At 38.7% G+C, this 20,825-nt stretch overlaps 1 long non-coding RNA gene across 1 annotated transcript in view; it reads right to left on the bottom strand.

Moving 5' to 3' along the window:
* The window catches only part of LOC114017409 (uncharacterized), a 29,136-nt gene extending 9,588 nt beyond the window's left edge, over positions 1-19,548 (bottom strand). The window contains exon 1 of the long non-coding RNA XR_008730969.1: positions 19,506-19,548. This is a non-coding gene — a long non-coding RNA (uncharacterized LOC114017409). The remainder of the gene's footprint in view (positions 1-19,505) is intronic.
* Positions 19,549-20,825: the final 1,277 nt, after the last annotated feature.

The raw sequence follows: 20,825 nt of genomic DNA, 5'->3' as shown, positions 1-20,825 counted from the left end.
GGCTGGAAAAAGACCTTTAAGATCATCAAGTCCAACCACTAACCTAGATCTGCCAAGTCCACCACTTAACTATGTTCCTAAGTGTGTTATTTAAACACCTCCAGGGACGGTGATTCCACCAGCTCTCTGGGCAGCCTGTTCCAGTACTTGACAAACCCTTCAGTGAAAAATCTTTTCTTAATATCCAGTCTAAACCTCCCCTGGCACTACTTGAGGCCATTTCCTCTTTTCCTATCACTTATTACATGGGAGAAGAGACTGACATCCACCTTGCTACAACTTCCTTACAGGTGGTTGTAGAGAACAGTAAGGTCTCCCCTGAGTTTCCTTTCCTCTCTGGACTAAATAACTCCTGTTCCCTCAACTGCTCCTCACAAGACTTGTGCTCCAGACCCTTCACCATCTCCGTTGCCCTTCTCTAGACATGCTCCTGCACCTCAATGGTTTCTTTGTCACTGATGGTTACATTGTGTGGACAACTTAAAAAAAAAAAAAAAAAAAAAAAGTGATTAAATTTACCTTCCAACCACAAATAATTTTAAAATTACTTAATAACTCAGTGCTTAAAAAAACTGAAGCACAAAGAGACATCATAATGGGAATCTCGAATAGGAACCCAGAATAGAACTTAAAATTGTTTTCACTGACTGTGGCTTTATAGAAAGGCAATATTTCCTTCCTCCTAAAATGTCAACATATTAATTACAGAAGAGATACATTTTGGGAGTATTTATGCAGATTACTACATATAAGTTCTATTTCATGAGACCAGCATTCATAACCATATTTCTTCATTAAAAGACATTTTGAAAATTTATTTACTTTCAAAGTAAAAACTCTGATGGAGATGTATTATTGAGAAGATGCTCCTGAAACACATTTCATTTATTCATTCAGTAAGGAGAATGACAACAGAGATACAAGAAACCAAGAAACTTGGCTACCCTTAAAAAAAAAAAAAAAAAAAAAAAAAAGCAAATTTACAGGAACACAGGTTAAAAAAATAAATCTGAAAAGTTGACAAAAAGACAGACTTTCTTTAATGAATGTACTGAAAACAGCAAATGATTGCCTAGCAAACTCTTGCTGTTCTTGTTAAGAAAAAACTTTCAGCACAGTCCCATAGTGTAGAAAGGCTTTGTACTGTGTTTTTAGTTTCCCAGCTTGGATACCCATTTTGTTGTCAGTCATGCTATTCTACAAAACTGTACCAAGGAATCTATGCTTCCTCCTCACAAGAGACATCTCAGTGCCAGCAAGCTCTTGGGCTCTAGCAATGTTGCCATTCCAAAGAAGTTGCCAGTGTTGCTAATTGAACTATCGCCTCTCCTGCTGTTCAGATTGTTTTATCCTGTCCCTAAAAGCAGTGGGACATGTTCTTCTTATACAATGTAACTATGAAGAATTACTCTTCAAATCAACAGAGAGAAGCTAGCAATGAATTGGAAGCTATTCACTAACAATGGATAAAACTTGTTAAAGTAGAACAGCGAAGAGCATTCAATGTTTTAACTGAAGAGTGCAGATTCTATTCACTGTAGTGTGTTTGCGTTTGGCCTGCTTTATACAGGCAAAGAACTGAAGAAAAACTGCCTTTTTTTCCTGGTGTATTTGCAATAGTTTATTCCTAAGTGAATAATGAGTGCTGCAGCTTCCCCTTAAAAAAACTCAACTTGTTCTGCCAACCCACCCTTGCCCCATTATTCTACGCTGTCAAACATCACTTTCATGCACTCTATGGAAAAGATGAGACCTCTTTTTTATAACTGTTCTCTTCTCAGTTCCAACACCAAGCTGTCTGGCAGCATGGTGTTTTAAAGATGTCACTTCTCCACTGCCTTCCTGAGCTGTAACTTCAGGCAACTAACCAAACCAGACCTGAGGGACAGAACTAAAATTGCACCCCAAGTGAAGAGGGGTCAGATATTGAATGTGGGATGGTGCACAAAGTCCCATCAAGGCTCAAGGCTTGATTTTGTAACACACTTTTAGCAGCTGTCAGACAGCAGATCAAGCCTTTCACACTGTAACTGGAATAGACATCCCAAAATACATTAAATACATAAATATTTGTTAGCTCCGTTAATGGAAGTGCCTTGACTACCATAACGTGGAATCATCTTAAAATATCAGAGGAAACTCTCCTGACAGTATGTTTAAAGTAGTTTGTTGTTTTCTGTTTGAATAAGAGTTCTAGGAGGATGGTTCCTGGCTGAAATATTTTGCTGGAATATCAGGCATCACATTATGGTATATTTAATTATCTCTTACATCTCTTAACCATTTATAGAATTGCACAAGGGAAGATGGTGCATATCTATAAATATCCATATCTATCTTTTTCTCTATCTTTATATCCATTGATGTCTGTCTATCTTATCATAAAGTAGCTCAATAGATCACTTATCTAAGGATATCTGTATGACTACCTGACTATTTGAGCTGTGAATCAAGGACAAATTCTGAGCTCAACTGAACTGAATAATGTCTGAAAGCAAGCTGAACAGAATGCTGAAACAGCAATTGAAACTGAATAATAGTGAGGCTGGGGTGGTGCATGGGAAAGAGGCCACCATTTGGGGAGCTGTCACTATGCAGAGAGAGTTACTGAAAGAGAATCTCTGCCTTCTACTCTTGTGTGGAAAAGTTTACACAGAGCCATTCAAGGTGAGCACGTAGGGCTTGTAAACCTAGGTTCAGTGTAGAGGAGTGAATCATTTGCTACTTGCTGAGTAATAGGTGGTCCGCTTATAAAAGCAGGGCTAGACTAGGAATGTGTCTTTTCCCTAGGAATAGAGGTAAGACAAAATCTTATCAAACTTGGCCTTTCTTAGACCAATAACGGCAAAGGGCATGACTGCAAAGAAACCGTCTTCTGGGTTTCTTGCCAGCCTTCATTCACTGTTTGGCCCTTTCTGTCCAAAGAGACAAAGTCCCTTTCCTTCCCTTTATGAAGTATAACTTACCAAGAAAAAGTAATTTAAATTATTTTAAATGTGAGTTTACTGGACAGTAGTTGGCTTAGGAGTTGGTATTTTGCCAGCAATACTCACCAAGCCTGACTTTCTGACAGGGGAAGAAAAAATGGTGCTCACTGAAGCAAAACCTCCCAAAGTGTATGTTTATGGGGAAGGTGACCAGAAAGAACTTCTGCGAGCATTTAGTATTGCAGAATATTCAAGAATTAAATGTAATCCAGATTATTACATTCATCTGATTGCCCCATGTTTTGCACTGCTGTTTGACTAGCAAGTGATAGTTTAAAGCATGATTCAGTCAAATCCCTGTGGATGAAAACTGCAGGATGCAGCACTAATGAAAACCACTAAAGAAATCTTAACTCCTTGAGCTGAAGCACGAAACACTGTGTATAAAATGACAACCTAAAAATGAGAGAAATAAAAAATACTCCCAAATAGCATAATCACAGCAATAAAACCAACATACTAACATGAAATCACCATTTAATTCATCCATCCATCACTGAACAAACATTATAGGTATCAGCTTAAGGTCTGTAGTATGCTAAAAGCATCACCTATGTCAATATGCTTCTAGCCAAAAGGTACAGGGAATAAATATCTAGATTTAGATATTGGTAATCTGTATTCTGACAAAACAAGAAGTCTCTGGGAACCCTTCATCAGTTCAAATATAATACGGACAAAATTTTCGTCTGTATTTCCTATAAGCATCTTTACCTGGAAGATTCCTTATGCTTGGATGTGAAGTGTGTTAGCTAAGAGACCAGCTGAAAGTCATTCAAAACTTCAAAAGGAAAATTTCCAGAGCAAGGCTTGAAAATAATTTCTTTTTGAAAGCATTATTAAGGACAGTATGAAAACAGGCGCTTAAAAGGTATAGTCGGCAAGATGACATGATATAGTGCTAGACTTGGCTAAGATAACTAGGAAAAGCGAGGAGATAAAAAATGTTCTTTGTAATGTGAGCATCTTGGACAAACATGACTAATGAGTTTGTGGACCTCCTTGTGTTTCCAAAAGGCATCACAGTGTACAAGAACTACAGTATGGCTGTCAAACAAAGTTGATATTAATCAGGCCTCAACAAATAGAAAGAAAAACCTTAATCTGCAGTTGCATATTTTCTATCTTTTGGGTAATTTTTTTTGTCTTTAATATATTAAGTATTATATAGGTATAATATAAAATAAAAACCCAAACAAACATATTTTGCTGTTAGAAGAGATAATTTAAAATCCATTTAAAGCTATTTCATCTGCAAGGTTTTCTCATTATAGCAGAGCAGACCCTAGATCTTCCAAGAGAACTTTGTACCAGTTTGAAACAAAACCAGTTTAGCTTACTTAACAGTTCTTAAACATAAAATGTTGCCTGAAATAGCTTTGGCTAAAAAATGATGTCCAGCTGTTGCAGGATCCCTGTTGCCACATAAAATAAGTACAACCACTTTGAAACATCTTTTATAATTCTGCACTGCCTGGACATAGACTGTATTTCTGTGGAACTTAAAGATATATCTCCTCTGCTGTCCTGGGCATTGTGACAAAAGCAGAGAACTGGATTTTTTTTTTGTTTTCTGCTTCCAAAACCTTAAGCTTATAGTTCTACATATTTTTTCCACTTACTATGGCATAACTACTTCTGCCAAGGTATGATCAAGATATTTCTCACCACATGTTTCTCTAACATATTCTTTGTCCAGAGATCACAGAAGGTTGATAACAATACTGAAGAAGGAGATGTGAATTCCTTGGCTAATTACAGTGAGAAAAAAAAAGAGAAATAAAAGGACAGCTTAGTAGAGCAGTTCATACATCAAAGCATAAAATTCAGTTATTTTTGTAATATTTATAATTTCTTTTATGTTATATAATAAGCTCAAATCCTACAATCCTTCGCATATTCAGAAATGCCAATACAATCTTTCTCAGAAAGAAAAAACTTGCAAACTGGTATACAAATATATGAAATTATCCATCTTTTCAGCTTTTTTTGTCTACTTTTTTTAATGTGATGTCTTGTTAGTTTCACCATTTTTTTAAATGGATTATCAGAAAAAGAAATAAGTAAATTATCTAAACACATTACTTTTCAAGAAATAAACCTTGAGAGGCAGACAAATATTCTGTTATAACATAAGAACCTCCTCCCTGTTAAAACTCCTCTCACCACAAGCAACAGCTGAACTTCAAGGTCATCTCCCTCCTCCCTTCAGGAGTCTCGAGTTTCTTCCAGTTAGTAGCTTGGCAACCCTGTCTATCTTCCTTCCCCTATTTACTGACAATACAGACAGTGTTGGACAGTTAAAAAAAATAAAAACAAAAAAACCCCAAAACCAAAAAACATACACCCCAAAAACCTCTCAGAAAAACAATATTTAAAAGATACCCAGTATTTATTTTTATTTCTTGAAGTAATTTTGTATAGACATATTCCTAGATGTTTTAAAATGCCAGCTTCAGTTAGGATGAAATGCCTTTCTCTTGTTCTTCTTCTAAGTAAAAACATTTAAAATTACTGAAAGCGGGGTGGAAAAGACCCAAATGTGGTATATAGAACAAGCCCCACCAGGTAGCTTTTTTGGTCACTATGTGGTTATTAACAAGTTTCTGACATTGTCAAAAAAACCCAATTTTTTTGACACTGTCCCACATGACATCCTTCTCTCTAAACTGGTGAGACATGGATTTGACAGGTGGACCACTCTGTGGATAAGGAATTGGCTGGATGTTCACACTCAAAGAATTGTGGTTAACAGCTCAATGTTCAAGTGAAGACCGGTGACAAGTTACTTTCCTCAGGGGTCCATACTGGGACCGCTGCTGTTCAACTTATTTGTTAGTGAAAATGGACAGTGGCATTGAGTACACTCTCAGCAAATTTGCCACAAAGCTCTGTGGTGTAGTCAACATGCTGGATGGAAGGGATGCCATCCAGAGGGACCCTGACAGGCTTGAGAGGTGGGCCTGTGAGAACCTTATGACATTCAGCAAAGCCAAGTACAAAGTCCTACATCTGGGCCAGGGCAAACCCCAGTATCGATACAGTCTGGGTGGAGAATGGATTGAGAGCAAAAAGGAGAAGGACTTGGGGGTGTTGGTTGATGAGAAGCTCAATGTGACCCAGCAATGTGCACTTGCAGCCCATAAAAGCCAAGCTTATCCTGGGTTGTGTCAAAAGAAGTGTGGCCAGGGTCGAGGGAGGGGATTCATGCCCTCTACTCCACTCTCATGAGACTCCACCTGGAGTACTGTGTTCAGCTCTGGGACCCCCAACATCAGAAGGACATGGACCTGTTCAAGAGAGTCCAGAGGAGGGCCATGAAGACAATCAGAGGGCTGGAGCACTTCTGCTATGAAGACAGGCTGAGAGAGGTGGGGTTGTTCAGCCTGGAGAAGAGAAGGCTACAGCAAGACCTTGTATTGGCTCTCCAGTACTAAAGGGGGCCTACAGGAAAAATGGGGAGGGACTCTGTTAGGGAGTGTAGTGATAGGGCAAGAGGTAACAGTTTTAAACTGAAAAGGGTAAATTTGGATTAGATATTAGGAAGAAAATCTTTACAGTGAGGGTGGTGAGACACTGGCACAGGCTGCCCAGAGCAGCTGTGGATGCCCCATCCCTGGCAGTGCTCAAGGCCAGGCTGGATGGGGCTTTGAGCAGCTTGGTCTAGTGGAAGGTGTTCCTGCCCATGGCACTGGGGGTGGAACTGGATGATCTTTAAGGTTTCTTCCAACTCAAACCATTCTATGAATCTATTCTCATAGATCTCAAAGTTAATCATGTTGCTGGGTTGCCACATTGATGACCTGTAACAGGGTGTCTTCGTGCTTTTTAGGGAGCAGTTAATCTCATTTCATGAGAAGCTGGAGAGGGACAAATTGACGAGTAATATTAGGAAAAGAAAGTCTGAGAGAGAGTGCTCAGCTGACAGCGCACATTCATGTGAGACAAACTGGCAGCAGACCAGGGGATTTTACTTACTTTGGGAAATGTAATTTGAATTAATGAACAGTGCCCTATAAGAAGGGTCAAAAAAGGAATCTGGCTATATTATTACATCATTTGAGGCTCTTAAAAATGTTAGCTGTCCTACAGATCTTCTGTATCTCCATTGTTGAGAAAACTGCAGCCTTCTTTATTTTTACTATTTATGCCTTTCTGTGTTTTTCTGTTTATGGTTTGTTGCGTTGTTATCATGGTTTGTGATGTTTTTTTTCCTTTTTTTTCTGTTTGTTTATTAAAAAGTACCCTACTTAGCTTTTATCCTTCATGCTCTGAACTTTGCATTCTGTTTTCAAGTTGTCTGCTTCCTGGCTCTGGATTACATCTGCTTTTGTTGCCATGCAATCAGCAGAAATAGGCAACTTGGACTGGTTATAGCCAGTCTGAATGTCCAGTACACAAGCTGCTTCAGCGACTGGCTACATGAAGTGGTACTGTGGAATCAGGATTATGATAGGTGACTTTCAAGGAGCAACCGATAGCTTTGCCAGCAGCTGCTGGAGCACATTACAGAGCGGTAGTTGGAACATGTCCAGGGTCATGCAGATTTATCCACTCCCACAGCATTTCTCTGCAGCTCTGCACACTACTCTCATCTTTCAGCCCTCCCTGGGAATGCTGGACTAGCTTGGGGAGGAAAGATATTAAACATATATCTAGTGCCACTATAAGTGAAAATTACGAATGTGACTGTCATTTCTTTGCAAGTTTTTTTTGTCCAGAATTTGCTAAAATTTTACAGAAAAACCAATTAAAACCTTCCTGCATTTTTACACAAAACAAGAAACACCTTTTCTGATACACAATCCATATTTGTATACATATGAGTAGATACATACACATGCTCATAAACACATATGGATATATATCACTTAGCCAGTCACTGAAACACAGCCACTTGTGTAATAGAGCACAACAGCTCTTTAACAGTGCAGAAGCACTTTGCAATGACATTTTAGAATATAAAACTAAGGCAGAAGGGGAACTGTTATGAGAGTTACAGTCAGAATGTATCCTTTTTAAGGTACAGTCAGACTTATCTAACCATCAGTTAGATCTGATGTGAAAATCAGTGAAGAATGTGAAGACTAGCATCTTTGCTCTTAGGAACAGGAGCCTGTTGAAACAGAAACACTAAAGATATTAAAACAAAATTATTTTCCACAAAACCACATTTCTCTGTATTTATTCACCTGCAAAAGTGCACTCAAAACTAAAGTAAGCCAGAACTTGAGCAAAGTTAAAGGAGTAAAAAAAGACAATCCATGGAATTGGGAGTCAGAGGGAGAAGGCAGGAAGTTCATGTATTCCACATATATCTGGAGAAGCAAAATAAAAGAGATTAATTTTCCAAACCTATACTCTGTTTTGTAATGAGTCTTTTTTTATTCAGCTATCTACAGTGACTGCAAGGCAAAAATGCAAATTTATGGCACTTTTACCTCCTACCTTGTAATTACTGGTATGCTTAAAAGAAGACAGGACCATAACTATACCTGTCCTGTATAGGATACGTATCTGTATAGGATACTTATCCTGTCCTGTTACACAAAGATACTACCTGCATCTTTGGTCTTAATCAGCAACAAACATTGATGCAGGTATTATCATGTGTAGTGCATTAATTGCAAGTCTGTTCCTCATGGATTTCTGTAGATTAAGGTGTTTCTTGTAGCTTCCCCATTTCCCCCCCATCAATTTCCATGCTCATTTTTAATGTTCTTAAAGTTTTCCCTACAACATTTTACCCTATCTTCCATTTTTATTTTTAATAAAATCAATACATAGGCAATAAAGTCAGCTGATTTCCTTAAGTGTCATTGACAAAATGAGTTTTCAAATGTGCTTTAATTAAGGGAGAGGGGTAGATCAGTACAGAAAATGCAGTCACTCTGCAAAGGCCACACAGATCCTAAGATAGTGCCACAGTCAAAGTACAAGTGAGAGGAGGGTAGGTTTGAAAAATGGTAGGGTGGGAATGGTGTAAGACAGCCACGGTGATATTGAAAGTGTTCATCTTATTAGGATTCAAGAAGGGAACAAATGAAGAATGATTTGATTATCGATGATAACTGGTATTCTGTCCTGAGCTACTGGGAGTAGTGTTTTTGCATAGGGAATCAAATCATAAAACCATGGAATAATTTAGGTTGGAAAAGACCTTTAAATTCATCAAGTCCAACTGCTAACCTAGCACTGCCAAATCCACCACTAAACCATATCCCTAAGCACAACATCTACACGTCTTTTAATTACCTCCAGGGATGGTGATTACAATGCTTCCCTGCCCACCCCACCCACCCCACCCTGAAACGAAATAAGTTGATATATTGACAAAAACATTGGCAAAATTTCACATCTCTTTTCTGCCTTGTGCAATATAAGCCATAATAATATGAACAAAAAAGGTAGAGCAAAAGAAAAATAAGCATTAGTAAACTTAGAAACAACTATATTGGATGAGACCAAAAGTCTGTGTAACTCAGTATCTTGCAGTAAGACAATAGCACGGGACCAATGTGAAGCATGCAGTAATAGGACAAAGATATAGTGGTGCATCCCGCAAATATTCTCCACAGTCTAGCTGCCATGGCTTAGAAAGTAAATGAGACAGAAGTTTACATCCATTTTTGCTTGAAATTGGAAGTGGGGTACACCAGAGGAAAACAACAGAAAATTAAAATGATAGTAAATAGAGAAATAAAGAGCCACTTTTTAATACCATTATTTTGGAGCACACATAAAAATAGTACACAATGCCTCAAGAACTATTAACTATGGTAGGAATCTTATTATCCTGCATGAAAAGATTGAACTGGCAGTTTTTTAAAATTACAGTTTTTATTTTTCTAAAGCAATGAAGGTTTTGGACAGAATTCTATGAAGAAAGGGTGATAGTATGGGATGCAGAGGGAGATGGTATGATTGTTAATAATAGAGAAATTAACTATTGAGTACGAGTTGAGGAACCATTCCTGACTGTCTACTGTCTGACTGATTGCAGGATCTTCCTATCTAGGCAACTCTGTAATAATCTGTATTTCTATCTTTCTTTTTTTTTGTATGTAGTACATTATAACCTGTTTTTATTATAACTTATCTTTTTTTTTTTTTTTTTTCAAAAACAGTCCTTCATTGCATTCATTTGGACTATACATAGTAATAATATTATTGCCAATATAAAATATATTTACTCTGTACATGTTACATGCATACATTACTATTTAGATTATTGAAAATCCACGCAGAATATCAAATGTGTGGAATTATATGTTAAAATTATATAGTATATTTTCAATTTATGGAAATAAAATTAATCATATTTTTTCCAAAGATTAGTGTTTCATAGCCTTTTTATAGATGGGGGAATGAGCACAGAGGAAGAAAAACGTTTCTAATGTCATAGGGGATGGATTTCCTTGACTCATAGCTCCACTGGCATTCCCCTCAATCTCCCTGCGTCTCCAGCTGAATATAAATCAATGTTCAGATTTGTGAATAATTTAAGTGCATAAAACTCTATTCTTTATTGGATTTTGGCCACAAGTTGATGTATCACTTAATTCCACCTGTACTATACAAACAATAGTGTACAAAGCCTCAATGCTGTACATCTTGGGGGAAAAAAATGCAAGCTAGAAAGCCTATAAATAAAGTTTTGATTTTCAGCCAGTATCACCAGTTGTATGATCTTTTATACTAATTATAACTTTCCTCATTTTACAGAAATCAAATAAAGATACATACTTTGAATAAAATATTCCTTTACTCCGGCTGGAAAAAAAATTAAATAAGTTGGGTGGCTTTTATCAATTTGTTTCTAAAAACTTCAGCAAAAGAGCAATCAAAGGCTAGCAAAGTGGTAAATCTCCCTTAGCTTTTCTAAAGTTTCTTCATTATTTGTTATTCCTGAACAGAGCAGAGAAACAGAGCACATATTCTGCATCTGCTCTAATAAGCTCCAACCTAACTCATTGGCTTCTTTATATCACTGTGATTTATTTATAATTTCCACAACAGCTAGGCTGAATTTAGCAAGCAGTTTGGTGCAAATGTGTGGATTGGCAGATAGAAGCAGGCTGTGCTGAGGTGTCTCACATATCCCTTTACATGGGGCTCTGGGAGTTTGTTTCAGACTGAATTTTGTCTTCCTAGGAGAGCACTTCACTACTTATGATACAGAGCTTTCTGAAAGGAAAAGGCAGCAACACGTTTAGTCATGGCATAGCCCACTCTGTGGTTTGGATCTTAATTTCCCCACTAAGCTCTGGAGCACTTTTGAAAATACTTTTTGTTTATTTTCCTCCAAAAGGAACCAAATTTCAACATACCAAAACCACTCTGGAAACTGAGGTTGGTCTAGGTAAATTACAATAGTCAAGGAATTAATTTTTAAGCAGCACCACAGCTCTGAACCAGCTCTCAAAGAAAACATAGCTAGTGCCTAGAAAAAAAACCTTTAAAAGAATTTCTGCCAAGGCCATAAACCAGACCCAAATGAGAGTAAAATGTATTTTTCCTTACTGATTTTTCCCTTTGAAACTGCCTCACTTCTAGGGCCTGCCAGGGCCAAGGTCGGTGCAGGCAAAAGGGCTGTAAGAGAAATGACCTTGAGGATCTCACAAGAAAAAATGCTCTTGATAAATGAGCCCTAACGGTGCAGTCTCTAGCATAAGTAACTGCCTTTACAGTATTCACAGGCTTCTACAAGTACATCAGCAGTAGAAGTAAATCAAGGTTAAAGTGGGTCTGCTGCTGAATGAACAGGGCAGGGACCTGGTGATAAAGGACATGTATGGGCCTAAGGTACTCAATGCCTTCTTTGCCTCAGTCTTTGCTGGTAAGACTGACACTGGGCAATCCCAGGCCCCTGAGACCAGCAGTGAAGTCTAGTGGAAGAGAGACTTGCCCTAAGTAGATAAGGATTGTCTTAGGGGACATTTAAACAGACAGGATAAGCCCAAGTCCTGATGGAACAAACACAAAGACCTGATGAGATGAGATGCACTCACAACTGCTGAGTGAGATGAGCCATCCCATTGTGAGGCCACTATAGATAATCTTGGAAAGGTCATGGTGATGGTGGGAGGTTCCTGAGGACAGGAAGAAAGCAAATGTCATTTCTATCTTAAAAAGAGGTAAGAAGGAGTACTCAGGGAACTACAGGCTGGTCAGCCTCACCTTGGTGCATGGCAAGGTGATGGAGCAATTAATCTTGGAAAGCATTTCTAAACAGATTAATGACAAGAAAACGATTACGAGTTATCATCATGAATTTACAAAAGGGAATTCCTGCCCAACCTAATGGCCTTCTACAATGAGATGACTAGCTTGGTAGACAAGGGAAGAACAGTTTATCTTTAGCAAGGCTTTCAACACCATCTCTCATAAAATCCACAGACACACTGGTAAAGTAAAGGATAGGTAAAAGGACAGTGAGGTGGAATGAAATGGGGCTGAACTGCCAAGCTCAAAGGGATGATCAGCAGCACAAAGCTCTGCTGGAAGCCAGTCACCATCAGCATGCACCAGGGGTTAGCACTGGGGCAAATACTGTTTAACGTCTTAGTGACCTGCACTGAGACCATGTGATCAGGGACAGCCAGCAGGGGTTTAATGAAAGCCAGGTCCTGCCTGATGAACCTGACATCCTGTGACAAGGTAAGCCGCTTAGTGGATGAGACTGTGATTGTTGCCTACCTAGACTTTAATAAAGCCTTTGCCACCATTTCCCACAGCATTCTGCTGGGCAAACCGGCTGCTCACGGCTTGGACAAGTGTACTCTATGCTGGGTTAAAACTAGCTGGGCTGGATAGCCAAGCCCAAAGAGTGGCAGTGGGTAGAGTTAAACCCAACTGGCAGCTGGGCACAAGTGATGTTCCCCAGGGCTCAGTATTGGGACCAGTTCTATTTAATATCTTTACCAACAATCTAGATGAAGGGATCGAGCATGGCCTCAGTAAGTTTGCAGATGACATCAAGTTGGAGAACAGTGTTGATATGCTTGAAGGCAGGAAGGCTCTGCAGAGGGGTCTGGACAGGCTGGACTGGTGGGCTGAGGCCAGTTCTCTGAGGTTCAACAAGGCTCAGTGCCGGGTCCCGCACTTGTGTCACAACAACCCCATGCAACATTAAAAGTTGGGGAAGAGTGGCTAGAAAGCTGCCCAGCAGAAAAGGACCTGGGGGTGTTGGTCAACAGCCAGCTGAACATGAGCTGGCAGTGTGCCCAGGTGACCAAGATGACCAATAGCACCATGGCTTGTACCAGAAACAGTGTGGTCAGATAGGACAAGGAAAGGGATCGTCCCCCTGTATTCCACACTGGTTAGGCCGCACCTCAAATGCTGTGTTCAGTTTGGAACCCTCACTACAAAAAAGACATGGAGGTGCTGGAGCATGTCCAGAGAAGATCAACAAAATTGGTGAAGGGTCTAGAGAACAAGTCTTATGAGGAGCAGCTGAGGGAACTGGGGCTGTTTAGCCTGGAGAAAAGGAGGCTCAGGGGACACCTCCTCGCTCTCTACAATTACCTGTAAGGACGCTGTAGCAAGGTGGGTGTCAGTCTCTGCTCCCAAGCAACAAGTGACAGGAGAAGAGGAAATGGCCTCAAGTTGTGCTAGTGGAGGTTTAGGTTGGATGTTAGGAAAACTTTCTTTGCTGAAAGGTTTGTAAAGCACTGGAACAGGCTGCCCAGAGTGGTGGTTGAGTCACCATCCCTGTAGGTATTTACAAGACAGGTAAGTGTGATTCTTAGGGACATGGTTTAGTTGTGGACCTGGCAGTGCTAGGTTAGTGGTTGGACTCAATGATCTTAAAGATCTTTTCCAACCTAAATGATTCTATGATAGGGTAAAGTGCACCCTCAGCAGATCTACAGACAACATAAAATTGGGCGGAGTGTTTGATAGATCATTTGAGTGTGCTGCCATTGAAAGGTCCCTTGACAGTCTGGAAAAAATGGGTCAACAGAAATCTCAGAAAGTTCAGTGATGGGAAATACCAAGTCTTGGACCTGGGTAAGACTATTCCCACTTATCAGTACACAGGGTTCTACAGTCTCAAAACAGATTTGCAAAAAATGTCTTGAAAATCCTGGTGGACACCAAGTTGAGCATCAATCAGTAGTGCACACTTGCAGCAAAGAAAGCCAACATCACCATAGGCTGTATTTGGCAGAGCATGAACAGCAACAGTTAGAGGCGATTATTCCTCTCTGTTCAGCCCTGGTGAGATACACCTAAGTACTGGATCTAGTGACAGTCTCCCCAGTACAAGAGAGACATGTACATTACAAAATGTAATGAGTCTTGCTAAGGACCACAAAGAGACTGCAGGATCTTTCAATGTGAGAGGAGGTTGGGAGAACTGGAAGTATTCAGACTGGAGAAGGGAACACTCAGGGGTGATCTTGTCAATATGTAAGAATACCTGATAGGAGGTGTACAGGCAGATCCAGACTCTTCTCCGTGGTACCCAGTGAAAGGACAAGAAACAATGGGCACAAATTGAAGTATGGGACATTCCATTTAAACAGAAGAAAAAGCTTTTTAACTGATGATCAAACATAAAGAAGTTGCCCAAAGAGGCTGTGGAGATACAGTCCTTGGAGATACTCAAAACCCAACAGGACCCAAACCTGGTAACCTGCTATCATTAACCCTGCTTTGAGCAGGGAGGTTGGACCAGATGATCTCCAGATCAGTCTGGAAATGGCGATCATCTGGACCAGATGACCTCACTCGTTCTGGCAGTCTGAGACTGTTCTCTGGAACCAGAAAGAATCACTAGTTCCTGTGGTAAAGCAATATTCTGTCCTCTCAGTATCAAACATATTTACAAACATTCCAGACAAGGAGCTTGTGTTCAGGTTTTAAGTTTCAGGCAGAAGAGCACACCAACTCACATGAGCTAGCTTACTAAAGCAACAAATACAATCGATGGACCCACATTTATAACTGTTAAAGCATGTACTCTACAAAAGATTCTTGATGCCTCTTACTTAAATTGTGAGATTAACCCAGACAGCACAACTAATGCTTCTTTGTGACAACTGCCTCAAAGTATTTAAACTGAACCTGAGGTTGTGTTAATTGAAGTCTATGTCACATTTAAATATACGTTATGAGTAGCAAAAATAAAGTCTGTCTTTAAATATGTTAATTTGAGAGTTTTCTCACTAATTTGGCAAACTGAGGTGTACTATATGTGTTGTCAGTGCCTTGCTATCCTGAAAGTGATCATATTTCTATTTCTTCATTTTATGTTTTCATGTCTGCCACCTAAAGTTTCTTTCTACCTGAAGCAAAATTTGCAACTGTATTTCTTTTCTATATCTATATTCAGAAAGATGTAAAAAAAATGTATTTAAGTAGAATATGTTGAAATCCAGAATGAACAGATAGGGTTTTTTCATTAATTGAATGTAGCTTGTTAAAAGAGAAAAATCTTACAGAAATTTGTCCTTGATCAGAGAAACCACACACCTCATATACAGGTTTTCTATGAAACAGTGATGGAGGATGGAACTTGAAAGCTTAATTTGGTTAATGATCTTGAGCAAATCTCATGAGTGAAGAATAGCTTCATCTAACCCTTGTACACCTGAAGACTGAGATGACAACTTTATCATAGGTCTGCAGGAATTTCTCATCCAAAACTATTTGAAATTCACTCTGACTTGGGACTGTAATGTTTTTAAAATCTCTTTAGTATTGGACAAGATGTGGTTTCTGAATTCATTGAAATGGCAATTTTAATTTTTCTTGTCCTCATGCTAGTAATCTTGTCTGATGAATTAATATACAAAGAGGAAGAAAGATGTGTACAGAGACAAATGTAAATTAGAAGTAATAGCTTTCTGTCAGTCATAACAGTCAACAATTTCTTCTTTGTGTCAATCTTGGTTACAAGTTCTCATATGACTGTAAAGACTAGTTTTTCTGAGATGTGTTTTCCTCTACACAGGACAGTAAGTGTAAGGTTTACCAGAACATATTTCTTTCTTACATTTCCTTTGGGGTCTCCTTTATCATCTAGATAGTATGAAGTGTTTCAGCTATGAATAGAAGTTCTTAAATCATGTTTTGCCCCCTTTTTTCCCCTGTCATATCATCATGCTCCCATGTGTCATTGGAAATTCTGTGTTTTAGCTTTGCTTTTAAGTGTCTGTCATATCCTTTATGTTACTCATTGTAAAACCAAGCTCATTTCCCCCCAGAATATTTTCTTAGGAGCCTTTGAATCTAACTTTTACATTTAGATAGATGTCACACCTTAATAGATTATGGCTCTTCTACAGTTATATTTGTTTTTCAACAAAATCATAGTATTTAGTATCATATACCACTAATGAATTGTCATGATATATACTCAAGTGTTCCCTTGGTGGACTGGGTAAAAAGAAAGGGGAAGGCAGCTAAGTATGTGGAGTGGTAAATTAAACTAAAGCTATACCTATAACCACAAAATTTTCATACTCAAAAATTGATGGAAACTAACTTTAAAATACATTGAAAATATAAAGTTTGGAGTGAATCCCAAGCTGAATTTTCTAAACATCTGAGGTCCTAATTTCACTTCCCCATTTAATTGTAGAGAAAATGGAAATTGTGCAATGCAGCTTTATTCCAGGATAAAATTCAAAACTAAATGGATTCAATCTATTCAGGTACCATTAAAACATCACTTCTTCCCTGCAATTATGATCAGGAATTAAATGCTCCATGTATACTGTGAAAGTAAATAAATAAATAGAATTAAGATTGAATTTGCACAGCTTTTAAGAACTGGAGTAGAAAAAAAGAGATAAATGCAGTTCCTTTTTTGTTTTTTTTTAATCTTATGTATCTTAAACTAAAAGATAGGGCACTAAAAACATCTGTTAAAATGTACTGTGATTAAAATATAGCTGGGTACTGTAATTTGTCCTGAACAGAATTCGTCTAACAAGTTGAGGGTCAGCAGAAGAGTGATGGTGAGGGGAGGAACACTTTCCAAACCACTGTAGTGACTTCCTGTGGTAACTGGCAAATTCTAATCAAGGATTGCAAAAATTCTTACTCTTATTAAAAATGTTGTTTAGGTATGAGTTCAGACCAGATTGATGCCATCCTACTAATTTTCCACATAATAAGAACATGGTAATATTTATCCTGTTATTTCCAGATGCAGAACACATAGAAGTTGAATATAGCATGTATCATTGTGTATTAACAGCAGGTTTTACAGATCCCCGTATATAATAACATGTTAATAATGAATCACTGTCTTAGGAACTGTAAAATTATCCATTACTGAAGGAATGCAGAAAGGGGGGAGGGGGGGGGGCAGGGCAGGAGGGGGGGGGCTGGGAAATAATAGCTTTTAATGAACTGGAATAAACTGTTCTGACATGGCTTTCAGCTGCAGGTAGATTTCAGAGTAGACAAGGTTAATAGTGATAGTATCAGGCACAACTGAATCAAATGAAACTCAGGAGGAAATAAATAACTGGCATGTCAGAGATCAGACTTGATAAAGCCACTTCAAAATCTAGAGAAAGACCAGAAAAGTACAGAGTGTTTTAGAATAAGTATAAACAAATGTGAAGATTTTAAATCAGAAATAATTATTTCATTGCATAGTGTGACTTCCTTCATGGCTCAGCCTATGAATTTCAGTGTCTTGCATCTCTTAAGAAGTTTATGCATAGAAGAATACTACAAAATTTAGAGAACGTTTTTCAGCAAAGCAGTAATATATACTTGATGAATGAGACTAATTTCAAAATATGCTTCTATGAAGTAAAACCGTACAGAGATATGGGTACACGTCCAGGTAACCATTAGGTCAGCCCATACTCCTTTTTGTGCTCTTTTGCTGTATGCTTTCTGAAAGCAGCATTCACTGCTACAAATAAAGGTTTTTGACTACACCTACCAATTAGTGCAACAGCATATCCCCAGATTTTGCCCCCTTGGTCATCAAAACCAGAATATGGCCAGACTGTGCTCTCACGTGGAGCATACTCCCATTTCATTTGCATGGAAACAGGAATGAAACAGAGTGCAGAAGAGCCAGTATGCATCAAGCCTTGCCTGATACAAAGCTATGATGTAGCCAAGGCAAGCAGTAAGAGCATCACAAAGCACTCTTTGGATGTGTTTTACGAACATGGTGAAAAAGACTTGTTTGCTCTTTGGGTTTTCACATGCTTTGAGTAGCAGAATTTTTCCCATCTCATCTTATTCCAAAAAGTCCTTGAAAGTTCATATCTGAAATAGTATGTCATGAAAAGAATACCTCTGCTACTGCCAGCCATCTTGGACAGGTTTGCTCTTGATGCCTCAAACTACTTGTGTGCTGTATGCCACTTGGATGTGTTTATGAAGCAGTGGCTTCCTAAACTGGACTCACACCAGTACTTTTGATAATGTAATTCACTAACAGCAGTTGATTGGTGAGGTTCTCACCATTGCTATTATCTGGTGGGGATTTTCTAATGCTCTTTGATGCTCTGAATTAACATGTTTGCCTTGCAGCATGCTTAACAGTCAGAACCTAGCAGACAATAACTCTTGTCACCACAGTACTAAAAGCCTAACTAGTTTCCGCACTTGCATGTGTAATTAGGACTATCACTCTCTTTAATTGCCCTCTATTAAATAACCCCTTCTAACTTGATCTAGTATTTTTCTTCTGGGGCTTTCTACCTGCTGGTATTGACAAAGTGCAACCATCTCGTCAAGCTGATGTAAAAGGGTTGCAGGAATATCACTTGTGACTGCCATTTCATGCTTCATTACAGCTGTGCATCTCAAATCATAGCAGTAATTAGCAAACAAGTCTCTTCTTCACCTGCCTGCCTGATGCAAAAGAAGATTGCTGGCAGGCTGAGCAAAATTAAAGTACTTTACCATACGGTTAAATGGTCAGTACAGCAGTCTTATTTCTGCCTATCAGAACTGTACCATCTTGTAAACTCATCATTTTAGATACGTTATAGTAAGGTTTTTCCTGCTCCCATTTTTCCCTAATTGCATTTTTGCAACAGGTAATTTCACACGTGCATTAGCTATTATGTATTGTAACATGACCAGTACAACAGCTTGCTCCTGTAGTCATGTATTCACCAATATCCACATATTTCCACTAATTTTTGGCCAGAAGCAGTTAAAATAGGTCTACAAGTGTCTTGCATATATATTCATATACCAGAGAAGGAAACCGTTTCTAATATCTTTACCTTGTCCACTCTATGGAGCCAAATAAGTGATTTTTCCCACATTTGTATATATTAAAAATGCTATCCACCTTGTTACTCCATTCACCCACCCACCCATACAAGAATTTGAAATGTATCCTACAATATCATATAATTCAATCTCAGCATGGCTGCAGAAAATTAATTATCACTGCCATTTTTCTCGTCAGCATCGTGGTACAGAGAGTTTATGACTTGCCTTAGGTAGCAAAAACAGACTCTGAGACAGAGCTGGGAATAGAACTTAGACTTACAGTCTCTTAGCCCAGTGCTCTACCTGAGTAATTCTCCACTTCTGCTATATCTACTGTAGGGAAGACTACGCTGCCCTGACCTGCAAAAGGAACTTTCAGGGTAAACAGTATCTTAATTATTAGCTCTTTCGTGTTTTTTCCAAACATCTGTGGTTAGAACCCATTTCTGTCACGAGCACTTTCAAAAAAACCTACTTCTAGAAATCTCTTGATGCCACGGTGCTTATGATAAGGATACAAAAAAGGAAACAGATGAATCAAAAATGTCAAATCCTTCCAAAAGCTGAAGACTTATTTTTTCCACTTCAGAAGAGATATCTTCATCTTAGGGCACAGCCAATATACGAACAGTAACCATGTAGTCCTGGAAAAAAATAATCCCAAGTGAAATCATCGTTAGATTTCTTTTACTGTTTTAAAGAAATGTATAAAACCTCCACCCCCAGCCAAAACAAACAAAAAAAATAAATAAAAAACCACAAATCTGAAGAAATTACAGTTTCCTGCAAAAGCTGAAGACAGAAATTTGTCCATCCTGATAGTTACTTCCTCAATATTTTACATTTGGGAATCCTCACTGTTAGATATGATGTGCTGAAGCAAATGGATCTCCAAAGACAGGTGCTTTCCTACCATATGCACACATAGCAAAAGGTAGCTACTGTCTCCCCATACCATACAACCTAAATAAATAGCCCAGCTATAAAAAATGGTAGAAGACTCTAGGTCTCCAAAACAGTAACAAAATGGTCATCAGAAGTCCTTTCCAGTAGCCTGTGAGAGGATGCACTTTTCTTTCTGTGGCTCTGTTGAGCTCTTTTGCCATACAAAGAAGCAGCCATAGCTTTGTCCTCTACCCCGCTGATGACCCACTGCTTTCAGCTGTGGCAAGACTCAAATACACCCATATATCTTCCCTGCCTTAGTGCACAAGACAACAGAAGGAAGTGTAGTCTTTTGTATGACCACATTAAGACCCTGCACAGCGTAGCACAAGCGCTCTATTACAGTGCTGAGGTTGCAGCAATGGACATTTTCAGGATATTGCCCCCTTGTAACTTCTGGCTGCTGTAACAGAAAGACATGGTTTCTTAATTTCATGATCCTAAGAATGGTGAAACTGTTAAAACCAAATTAGAAAAAGCAGACTTATTTAGGAAGTTGCTTCTAGCCAGAAAAATCCATTCGCTTGGCCATATGATAAAGTAACACTTCGAGAAAGCATTGGATTATGTCAGCTTTATTATTGTTTTGTACTTTCAAAGGGAAGGATGTCCACATTTGTACATCATGGCTGCATTTGAATTTGGATTCACAACAGCCAGGGGGGAGAAAAAATAAAT

Source organism: Falco cherrug, chromosome 2 (assembly GCF_023634085.1).
Source record: "Falco cherrug isolate bFalChe1 chromosome 2, bFalChe1.pri, whole genome shotgun sequence".
NCBI classification, from domain to species: domain Eukaryota; kingdom Metazoa; phylum Chordata; class Aves; order Falconiformes; family Falconidae; genus Falco; species Falco cherrug.
The sequence above is the reverse complement of the archived record's forward strand: the minus strand, read 5'-3'. Positions and strand labels throughout refer to the sequence as shown.